General features: G+C 44.5%; 1 pseudogene across 1 annotated transcript; it reads right to left on the bottom strand.

Annotated features, from left to right (window-relative positions):
- Window positions 1-326: 326 nt before the first annotated feature.
- Window positions 327-1,015, bottom strand: LOC103269269 (annotated as a pseudogene). Its single transcript, XR_504869.2, has one exon. The product of XR_504869.2 is annotated as a proteasome subunit beta type-3 pseudogene (transcript).
- Window positions 1,016-12,091: the final 11,076 nt, after the last annotated feature.

Genomic DNA, 12,091 nt, shown 5'->3' on the forward strand with positions numbered 1-12,091 from the left:
CATATAGCAAATGTTCTAGGAGATTCCAGATTTTACATGAAATGGTGCCACCTGGGGTTCAAACTTAGGTGCAGATTAAGAAATCGTAATTATTCAGGTACTTGTTCAGTTAGATTTGATCATTTTAAGATCAAAAAGACATTTTTGTGCACCCAAGGATTCCAGTCTCATGGAAGAGGCAGACCGATAGTCACTATTGTATTGAGTATAATTGAATACCAACAAAGGTCTAGGATTTAGGTGATCCCAGGGTTTCGTGGACCTGTGCTTTAAAAATTAGTGGATCCTGTGCAATATAGCAAAACACATTTTTTAATTTAAAAAACTTTTTTTGAAAGAAATGCTCGTTTGTTTGGTTTTTTTTAATGGCAGGCTCAGGGAGAAAGTCCATCCGGGCCTTCAGCATCCTGGTGGTGATTTCGTCCTTCTCAATGATGTGGACAATGACCCCCATGCCTGACACTGCATCCCAGTCCACAGCATTCAGCATGGCCTGGGAGATGGTTTCAAACAGGTGTTCTGGATCCATGCTGGACTCCCAGAGGGACTCACACATCCCGTATATTTGCTCGGTGCAGGTGCCTCTGACCACACAGTCGTCAGTCACCGTGGGACAGCCGATGAGATCTAGAGAGCAAATGAAGGGCTTAGAGGTCTTCGGGTCCAGCACAGCAACAACAGGCGCCGTGCAGTAGGGACCAAACCACTTCTCATACAGGAGGTTGGCCACCATGCTCATGATGGTATAGGGCTTGATCTGCTGACCTTCCTTCAACTCATCCAGGTTCAGCTGGAACTTGAGGTGCTGGACAACCAACTGGACATCAGTGGCGATCCCAGCCAGACCGATGTACAGCCGATCACCCATGGGAAAGATCTTCTGGAAGTCTGTGGTCACCATCTGGGCCTGGATCCCGAAGCGCCTGTCTGCAGCGATGGCCACACAGTACTTCCCCTCCATGACCATGATGGTCCCTCCATTACAGAACATGATAGACATGACTGTGGTGTGCTGGGATCCACCCAGCCGTGAGTTCCAAAAAAACTTTTTTAAAAGGTCAGGCATGGTGTCTTATGCCCATAATCCTAGCACTTTGGGACACCCTGGCAGGAGGATCACTTGAACCCAGGAGTTCGAGACCAGCTTAGGCAACATAGTGAGACATCCTCTGTCTCAAATAATTTAAAAATTAACCAGGCATGACCGCACATGCCTGTAGTCCCAGTTACTCGGGAAGCTGAGGCAGAAGGATTGTCTGAGCCCAGGAGGTCAAGGCTTTGGTGAGCTGTGACCATGCCACTGCCCTCCAGCCTGGGTGACAGAGTGAGACTCCAACTCAAAAAAAAATTGTTTTCTAATTATCCGGGAGTGGTGGTCCATGTCTGTAACCCAGCAACTTGGAAAACAGAGGCAGGAGTGTCCCTTGAGCCCAGGAGTTCAAGGCTGCTATGGTGCCACTGCACTTCAGTCTGGGCATCAGAGCAATTATGGAAAAGAACCACGTAAACCAGGAAGGCACTCAGGAGGGTTTTTGGAGGGAATGGCATGAAGAGAAATACAGACAGAATCTAGGTTGGGCTAACAGTCAACCTACAGCAACTTTTCACAAAACAGAAGACCTGATGGCACTGCCACACCGCATTCTAGAAACTGAGCAATGTGGGCTCCTGGGACAGGAGAGAAACTGTAACTGGATAAAACCAAGATTGGAAAAACGACCATTCTTGTTGTCTAGGGAATAAGATCCAGTGCATGTGTGTATGTGTGTGTGTGTGCACGTGCGCACATGTGTGTGTAGGTACATGTGGTGAAGGGGCTGACAATAACCAGACATGAAGTAAATACTCTATGGAGCCTAATGCAAGAGATGAAGTTCCAGCAGAAAACTCTGACTTGGTACACATAGGCAGACAGAACCTATCTTGTGGGTGTAGACTACAGAGCAGCAGTTTGGAAAGAAAGTTGAGTGTGTGGGTTGGGGGTGATCTCCATCCAGCTGATGGTGGATGAGAAATCCCAAGGGCTTTGACATTTGGTCAATAAGAAGTCGTCAGTAATTCCCCGGAGGTCTGGCGTCTGTGGCCTGGTCACCAGCTGTAACGGACGCTGTTGTGAGTCAGGGATCAAAAATCGGTAAGTATCAACTGCCAGAAATGTACTAGGGACAACTGAAGAATCTCCCTTCCCCATTTTCACTGGGGAACAAAAAACAACGTGTACCATACTTCTACCATGGGACTCCAGGAAGGAGGACTTGGGTTCAAGGTCAAAACAGCCTGCGATGCTGGATTCCCACACCCAGCACACATTCCCCCAACTTTCACTGCCTTTGCAGCTCCATCTGAAGAGGGAGAAGGTGGACCCTCTTTCCACTTGCAGGGATGAGACTAGGGGAAGCCGCATGATTTAAGGGGTTGCTAGAAAACTCGGTAGTCAGGGTTTTAATGCAATAATTTTTTCCCCATTTTCATTGTGTAGTGGTGGGGAGTGAGTCTCGGGTGGCCCACTTCCCAGATAGTGAACACTGTACCCCATAAGTAATTTCTGAACCCCAGCCCTTCCCTTATTGGCATCCTCTGTGTCTATTGTTTTCACCTTTATGACCCTTTAGCTCCCACCTATGAGTGAGAACATGCTATGTTTCGTTTTCTGTTTCTGAATCGGTTCACTTATGATCTCCAGTTCCATCCTTGTTACTACAAAGGACATAATTTAATTCTTTTTTTATGGCTGCGTAGTATCCCATGGTGTATGCTTTCAAAAATCACAATGAATTCCAAAGACCACGATAAACACCAATTCAAATATACCCTGCTTTGCAGACTTTGCCTCACCAGATGTCTCTGGTCCCCCCAACCCTTACAGCACACCTGGGGGAGACACAGAGAAAGCCCAGAGGAGCCTGGTGTAACTGGCAGGGCTGAGTGTGGACAGGAAAATGAAATGGAAGCAGGGCCTTGAGCACGACCCCACCTCAGGACTCAAAAGCCTAAGGACCCCAGAAAATGTATGGGGAGGCACTGGGAGAGCAGGAAGGAAGCACTCTTCCAGAGACAGGATCAAGCTTTGGGGACAAATTGAGGACCAAAGTGCTTCCCAGAGTCCTCAGTCCTTCACCCTGACTCCTTCAATGTCTGTGTGTGTCTGTCACTTACAGGCAACCTGACTTTGAGGCCCTGGAAATCCTCCATTTGGGGGCAGGGGATGGGGAAAAAATAGCTTTAGTGATTTGCAATGAGTTTATTGAAGTCAAAATGTATTTGAGGTCTCAACAATTGTCTTGCAGTTTTCGCATGAAAGGGCAAAATCGGAAAGAAGAGCTGTTGTTCCTACCAATTAGCAGTCAGGTTCTGGCCATAGTCTGTAGTCCTCTGAGCCACAGGTCTTGTGGAAAGTTAAGAGCTCTTACAAAAATTGCTGTCATATATTGTTTTCTGGAAAATAAAAACAGACACATCACTTAGGTTTTCAACTCTCACTTGCCAAGTCAAATACTAAAATCCACAGTTTTCTTCAGGTTGTGTTCCTACATTTGTCTGCAAACACCTAACTCCCAAGAAAATTAGCACTGGAAGCAAAATCTAAATTCTCTCTTCACTTTTTCTGTCATCCAGGAGACATTTATTAATGCCACACATAGGCCAGTGTTGTGGGACCTTTTTCCTGTAATATTTTTTTTCTCCAAAAATCCTGTTCTCTGAAATAACTGATCCAATAAATATGCTGCATGTACTATTTGATGAAGATGTGACAGTCTGAACTGTTTCTTTCTTTTTTCTTTTTTTGAGGGGGGCGGGGGGAGTCATTGTCTCACTCTGTTGCCCAGGCTGGAGTGCAGTGACACGCTCACGGCCACTGCAGCAGCCTCGACCTGCTGGGCTCAGCCGATCCTTCTGCCTCAGTCCTCCAAGTAGCTGGAACTACAGGCAAATGCTACCATGCCTGGCCTTTTTTTAAAATTTTATTGTAGAGACAAGGTCTCACCAAGTTGCCCAGGCTGGTCTTGAACCCCTGAGCTCAGGCAATCCTCTTGCCTCGGTCTCCCAAAAGTGCTAGAGTTACAGGCTTAAGCCACCGCGCCCAGCCTGAACTGTTTCTTTACCACTCCCCCGAACTGTTTTTCATACCACTGTTTCAACAAAGAATTGTGAAAATATCAGCTCCGAGGCTGGCACAGTGATTCATGCCTGTAATCCCAACACTTAAGGAAGCCAAGGCAGGAGGATTGCTTGAGCAGCCTAGGCAACATAGAGAGACCTTATCTCTACAAAAATAAGTTTAAAAATCTAGCCAGGTGTGGTGGCGCACGCTGGCAGCATCAACTGCTTGGGAAACCGAGGCAGGATTGCCTGAGCCCAGGAGGTTGAGGCTTTGATGAGCTGTGATCGTGCCACTGCGCTCCAGCCTGGGCAACAGAGTGAGACCCAGACGCAAACAAAAAAAAAATTAAACACTAGCCGGGCTCGGTGGCTCAGCCTGTAATCCCGCGCCTTTGGGAGGCTGAGGTGAGTGGATTGCCTGAGCCCGCGGGTTCGAGACCCCCCTGGGCAGCGAGACCTCATCTCTACAATAAAATCAAAAAAATCAGCCGGGCATGGTAGCGCATGCCTGTAATCCCGGTTACTTTGCAAGGCTGAGGCGGAAGGATCGCCGGAGCCCAGCAGGTTCGAGGCTGCGGTGGCCAGAAGCGGCCACTGCACTCCAGTCTGGGCGACAGAGTGAGACTCCAACTCAAAAAAAAAACAAAAAAACAAAAAAATTAAACACTTCTAGCACCCATGCTATTTCATACCCATGATCTGTACTTTCCATTTCATGAGCTGCTTAATTAAAAGGTGCATGACTTCCAACCATGCTAACAAGCCTTAGTTGCTTCGACGTGCATTTTAAATGTTTCATATTAGAATATGTAGAATTTGCACAATTGGTATTTTCTCGGTTTTGTTTTAAAAAATAAATGTTAAGGACCGGGCTCAGTGGTTCAGTCTGTAATCCTAGCACTTTGGGCGACGGAGGCAAGTGAATTGCCTGAGCCTGCGGATTCGAGACCAGCCCAAGCAACTTGGCAAGACCTTGTTTTTACAATAAATGAAAAATTAGCTGGGCACCATTGTGTGCGCCTTTAGCTCCGACTAATTGGAAGGCCGAAGCAAAAGGATCACCAGAGCCCAGCAAGTCGACACTGGGGTGGCCATGAGTGTGCCACTGCACTCTAGCCTAGGCGATGGAGTGAGACTCCAACTCAAAAAAAAAAGTTAACGTTTTTACTATACTTTCTTCAGAAAAGGGGAAATTTCTTTGTTGGTTACTTCTCCTAGTGAGTAGTTCCTTGAGAATTCGATATTTTCCCTTGACAGAAAATGTGTGGATGCCTGTTTCTCTGCGTGTGTGTGTGTGTGTCTGCTATTGCATATGTCTGTGCTTGTGCTTGTGTGTGACTATCTGTTTATCTGTGTGTGTCTGTGTCTGTGTATACGTGGGAGTGGACTAGGCTCTGAGGAATGAATCAGCCATTTCTGGAGCTTTCTCCTCTCTCATTTCCCTTATCCATTTATCACTGAAGAGTCTCAAAGGAAGGTAGCAAAGCAGCCTAGGGACTAAATGAAATCACTGGTACATAAAGAAACCTGACTCACCACTCAATTGGCATTCTTGCTGCCACATTTAGAGACTGTCCACTCCTGGTTACTAACGTTAAAGGCACATAAGAAGAAAACAAAATTACCATCATATTTTCAAAATTCTTCCGAGTCTCATTTGACTGTTTGAGGAAACACTGCTTAAATCCCCTTGCAGCCTCCTCTAACGTGGTGGATTTAGCCCTCCAGAATGGTCTTAGAAGTCTTGTGAAATCAGTTATAGAGACGTCTGGATCCATTGCACTTGCAAACATAGCCTCAACAGGTGGACAGCCAGAACCTGAGAACAAAGCATAAGCACATGAGCTCATTAGCAGAGGGTGAACCCGTTTTAGGGATGACCTGTGACATTGGTCATCTTCTTACATCCCAGTAAGGAAAGAGGTTCAGAAAGGCAGTGGTGCATGGTCTATGCCACCTGGCAGCACAAACTCAGGCTCTACAAATTCCTCCCCTACCTCCCAAGCTCAGAGAAACCAAATCATGTGTATTCTTGGTGAAGGAAGGCACACGTGAAGTGACATGCTCTGACTTGGTGGAATATATTGAACGCAATCTGGTCTTTCTTGGTTCAAAGTCTTGCAATGCTTCCCTATTATCATTCAGAGCATCAAGTAGGATTTCTGGGTATTCTAGACAAATTGGATCCAGGATATTATTGTCCCTTAGCTCTGTGGACCTAACTGCAACAAGAAGGAATGTAAACAGAACTTTTCATTCTTGAAGTGATCTGAGGTGTCCCCCTCTTCAGGGTGGAAGAGGGAAGGAGCACAGGACTTGGGTTCCCAGGAGCTGGTTGTGCTCTCAGCTCCACCTTTTTCTATGGAGTTGACTATGAGCGTGTCTTCTGCACCTACTTTGGGAACAATGATGTAGGACATTAAAATAATGTGAGTTAGACAAAGCATGCCACGTAGACAACCTATTAGTAGTGACAGATTCTGACTGCCAGGGCTTTTTTTCTCTCACTGGATCTTCGTTGCTACAAAAAGACTCCAGGGTGTGAGTACTCCTCCTAGTCAGCCTTGAGCATGAAGGAACTGGGAGCTAAAGGGCAATCCAGAAGGTTCAGGTCAGCTCTACAAACACAGATTGAGCCCACGGGTGAGAGACACTGGGTCACACAGCTTGAGCCTTCTCTCCTGGGAGGGGTCCCATTTCCTTCCAAATTCAAGGAGAATCATGATTGTTTTATGGTTTCTGGATACAGATGCCATGGGGTCTCCATTCATACCTCCCCCTGGACCCACTGAAATAGCAATTTCCAATATTCAGTCTTGAGATTCGTTGTGTCTTCATGGTCACTTCATGGGACACCCTGAATGCTGTGGGACACTGCATGCAGCCCAGTGCAGAGCAATGCCCATAAGGCAATGCACTCTTTGATTTTCTGGAATTAATGTGGATCCTAAGGTCTATTACACCCAGATCCTTTGTCCTGGAGCTGAGCAGTGCTGGAACTCAGAGACCAAGAGTTCTTCCACAAGGTCCAGGTAACAACCCTAGCCAGAAACAGCCCTCCCTGAACAAACTCACCTGCATAGCAGAGAAAGGGGAGGGCAGCCAGCATGAGGACCACCAGCAGCTTCATGGTGAGGCAGCTGTTGTCGGTGTTCAGTCTAACTGAGTGTAACACAGGTGAAGGAAGTCACTCTGGAGCTGAGCACCCAGCCCTGCTCTATTTATTCCCCAGGGAAGCACTTTAATCCCTCCCAGGAATGAGGGATGAGTCAACCTGGCATGAGACCAGGTAACAACAGCAGCACACAGCAACGTGAACCCTGCCAGCCTGTGATCTGTTTTTAGAGGCCAAGAAGGCAGTGATTTTTGGACCCATGACAACTTGGGGATGGTAATAATGACATACAGACTTAGGCAAAGGGAATGTGAGAATATTTTCCAAATTATGAAGCAAAACTCAGTAGTGTGATCTTGTGGCATAATTATTATCATTATTTTATTATTATCATCACCATCTTCTATTCTTCCTTCCCCTATTCCTTCTCCTTCTTCTATTCTATTTGTGCTTTTGGTGTCTTAATCATAAATTCTTTGCCTAGACAAGAGAGTTTGTCTAAAAAAAATAGACAAACTGAACTTAATTATACTAAAAAGCTTCTGCACAGTAAAATAACTAATCAATAGAGTAAAAAGACAACCTACAGAATGGGAGAAAATATTTGCAAACTATGACTCTCACAGGAAAAAGCTACTCTTCTTCTTGCTTTTCTTTTATTCCTTGTTCTCTAAAGTGTAGACAGCTTCATAACCAGTATGTCCGTCTGTTTGGGGTATCAAATATTTGGGCTAGTGCAATACCTGAATCTTCCTCTGAGAGGCAGACCTTCCACATCCATAGACATTGAAGAAATTATAGAAGGCACAGGTGGTAAAGCATCCCATGCTTAAGGATCCAAAAAGTTAACCTCATTAAAATCACCAGACTTCCCAGAGAAGAAATCCACAGATTCAGTGCAATCCATATCAAAATGTCAATGTCATTTTTCACAAAACAATCCTAAAAATTTATATGGAACCTAAAAAGAGGCCAAATAGCCAAAGCAATCCTGAGCAAAAAGAACAAAGCTGGAGGCATCACATTACCTGACCTCAAATTACACTACAAGGCAATAGTAATTAAAACAGCATTGTACTGATATAAAAATAGACACATAGATTGATGGGGCAGAATAGAAAAATTAGAAATAAAGCCACATATCTATAGCCAATTGGCCTTTGACAAAGTTGACAAAAACATACACTGGGGAAAAAACACCTTTTCAATAAATGATGCTGGGAAAATGGGATTACCATAAGCAGAAGAATGAAAGTGGACCACATCTCCCACCACATACAAAAATCAATTTAAGCTGAATCAAAGAGTTAAATATAAGACATGAAACTATGAAAAGACTAGAAGAAAACCTAGAGAAAACTCTCCTGTCTAGGCAAAGAATTTATGACTAAGACCCCAAAAGCACAAGTAAAAAAAAAATTAGACAAGCTGAACTTAATTATACTAAAAAGTTTCTGCACAGTAAAATAACTAATCAAAAGAGTACAAAGACAACCTACAGAGTGGGAGAAAATATTTGCAAACTATGAATCTCACAGGAAATTTATAAGGTACTCAAAAAAATCAGCAAAATAATAATAATAACCATTGAAAAGTGGGCAAGTGACATAAAAACATTTCTCAAAAAAAAGACATACAAATGACCAACAAGCATATGAAAAATGCTGAACATCATAATCATTAGAAAAAAGCAGATTAAAACCAAAATGAGGCCAGGCTCGGTGGCTCACGCCTGTAATGCCAGCACTTTGGGAGGCTGAGGCAAGAGAATTGCCTGAGCCCAGGAGTTCGAGACCAGCCTGGGCAACATGGCGAGACCTCATCTCTATAATAAATAAATAAATAAATTAGCCAAGCATGGTGGCACACACCTGTAGTCCCAGGTACTCGGGAGACTGAGGCAAAAAGATCACCTGAGCTCAGCACCAGTAGGTTGAGGCTGCAGTAGCCATGATCATGCCATTGCATTCCAGCCTGAGTGACAGAGTGAGATGCAAACTAAAAAAAAAGGAAGAAAGGAAGGAAATTATTCAAGTGGCAATTACATTTACGTTCAGGCTTCACCACTAGATATCCATACAACAAACTTATACCCCTTAAATTTGTAGAAATTTTTAAATAAAAGTTAAAATAGTGGAAAAAAAGATATTTCTTTTTCAAAAAAGATGTTTCAAGTTTTGAAAAAACTTTATTAATGTCTAACCTCCGAAGAAAGAATTTTTCTTCTTATAAGAATTACCTATTAAGTTATTCAAGTTTACAAATTCACTCTATCATAAATCTGTGATTTAATTTTTTTGTTCAATTATTTGTTGGTTTATTAGAATTTTCCTCACACTGATTTAAAGGATGCTGTGAATGAGAGTAGCTGGCTGCTTAGGCCAGGCAGAGCTGGATGGTGGGTGGTGATGGTTTTGGGTTCATGTGAATGTGAATTCAGATTTGGGGGGCAGCATCTAGTCATGACATGTCTAGGCAAGTTGCAATACTGGACTCACCAAGCTTCCTTTCCCCCTTTTGTGAAATGGGCATGAATGATGCCATGGTGAACTGCTGTAATGATAATGGACATTCTAGGTAAAGCTTCTCTCCCATGGTCTGACATAACATTATAATGAAAAAAAAAAGGAGGTTTTCATCCATGCACCCATCCGTTGTTGAACACATACCGCTGAGCTCTCATGAGCTGGGTCCTGTGTCACATGCTGTAGATTTGGTTGTAGGAACAAGATAGACCAGGTCCTTGCCTTAGTGGTTGTTACTTTCTAGTGAGAAAGGCAACAAATAAGCCTCCAAATAAATCAGAGCTGTTGAAAAGCAGTAATTGCTGCCAAACACACACACACATACACACAAAATATACAAAACAGCAGAATGCTGTCATAGGCCAACTGACATGGGGTTGTCTCCCGGAGGCAGTCCAGGTGGCCTCTAAGAAGAGGGGTTGTCTTAGCCGAAGCTTGGACGAATGGACAGCGATGTCCAGGGACGGATCCAGGGGAAAGCATTCTAGGCTGCGGGAACAGCAAGGACAGAGGCCTGAGGGCAGATGGCACTTCACAAGAGGAAGAAGGGAGGGAAGGCAGGCATACCTTCTGGGGTCCAGAGAAGGACAAGACTGTGTCACATGATAGAAAACCCATTCACCCCAGATTAAAAGGGGACCAGAGGAAGGTGATATGAACAAGGAAAACGAAGTTGGCTCATTAAAAAAAAGAAGAAGAAGAAGATGTGGATGAGAGAACTAGACGGATGAGTTGATTCTTAATGACCCGTGAATGCATTATTTGCAGTCTAGATTACTTGTGACATCTATTCTTTTATCATTCTGCTAGAGCCTGGCTGCCAAGAACAAATCTGATTTAGTAAGAGGACAGGAAGCAGAAGATGGTTTGTGTACTTCTGTGTGTACACAATGGACATGGCAGGCGTCCTTTATTCCCAAGGGAAGGGAAAGACTTTAATCATGAAAAGGTAGACTACCTGGTGCCCCAGTCCAGATGACCCTGCCTTGTCACCTGCTGGACTAGAGGTCCCTACACAGGTATCTTATTCCTCTAAAGAATACCCCCCACAAAAAAAATACCCCACATTAGATACAGGTGTCCACACTTAAGATTTTGTATTTCTTTAACTGCCTTGTTTTATCTGGACTTCTGAAGTTGATCACTCCAGTGAGTAAAAGAAAAATAATTTGACCCGCAAAGGATTCATTTGCAAACCAGCCTTTGTAGGGAGAAAAAGGAGAGTCCAAAAGCTCAAAATACCTGTGTTGCTGGTGTCATTTTTTTCTCATACCACAAGGGACTTTGCCTCAGATCCCCAAGTGAAGCTCAGAAACTGGAAACATCTAGTATCCTCCAATGGTCCATGTTGGTGTAACAAATATTCATCGATGACCTGCTATGGCAAGTGGGTTACAAAGATAAATCATTCACTGACTCTATCCAGAGTGAGTTGGTATCTCCAGGAGAATGAAAGTCTGTGGACAGGAAGGGTCATGTTTGATCTGCTCTCGGGCTCCTGGAAGACTTCAGACATGGACACATTAATATTTTTTGACATTTTAAAGGCTCTGTCATGTGTAATATTAATCAACTTTTTATGAGAGCCATATTTCTCAGCAATTTCTGCCATTTTCATAAAAAGCTTCAAAAAAAACTTTTTAGAACACTAGATGCTCTTGAAGTTTTATTTTTTTAGTTGTAAGTTGCAGGTATGAATCTGCTCCAGAGTATTTGGGGACAGGATGCCCCACATCTTTTTTCCATCTGTTCTGTGAATCTAACTCCGCCCTTCACCTACCAAGGTGGTGGGAAATGCACTTCAGGCATATCTTAGGAGGTGAACCTCTTCCCCTTTAAGACTTTGCAAAATGTGGAGGCATGGTGGGGAGCTGCTTGAAACCTTAGGAGAGGCCTCTGGCCTTGGAGACATTTTGGCTGGTGGTGAGATGTCCCTTGCTCCGGTCATCAAGGCCTCCCTGTGCCTCCCTTGCCCTGACCCAAACTGGGGCTGGGATTCCATGGCTGTGTGGCTCCATGCGGTCCACCCCCATCCCCCACCGCATTCCAGCTCAGTGTGCCCAGATGTTTCCGAAGCCTGCAAAGGCCGACCTCCTCCTGGGTCGGTGTGTGTACATGGGATGACTCAGGGTTGAGGGGGAATGAAGGGAACAGTGTGATTCCTCCGAAGAGACCACAAACATGAGAAATACTTACTGGTCTTGTTTTCTGAAAGGATGCTGAAGAAAGGAGAGGCCACTGCCTCCTTGGTGAGTCTAGGGCAACCAAGGGAAAACTCTGCTCTCTCTCTCTTTCACACACACAACACTCCCTCTCTCTCTCTCTCTCTCTCTCTCTCTCTCTCTCTCTC

The sequence above is a fragment of the Carlito syrichta genome, unplaced genomic scaffold, assembly GCF_000164805.1.
Source record: "Carlito syrichta isolate Samal-C Ts95f unplaced genomic scaffold, Tarsius_syrichta-2.0.1 Scaffold309147, whole genome shotgun sequence".
Taxonomy (NCBI): domain Eukaryota; kingdom Metazoa; phylum Chordata; class Mammalia; order Primates; family Tarsiidae; genus Carlito; species Carlito syrichta.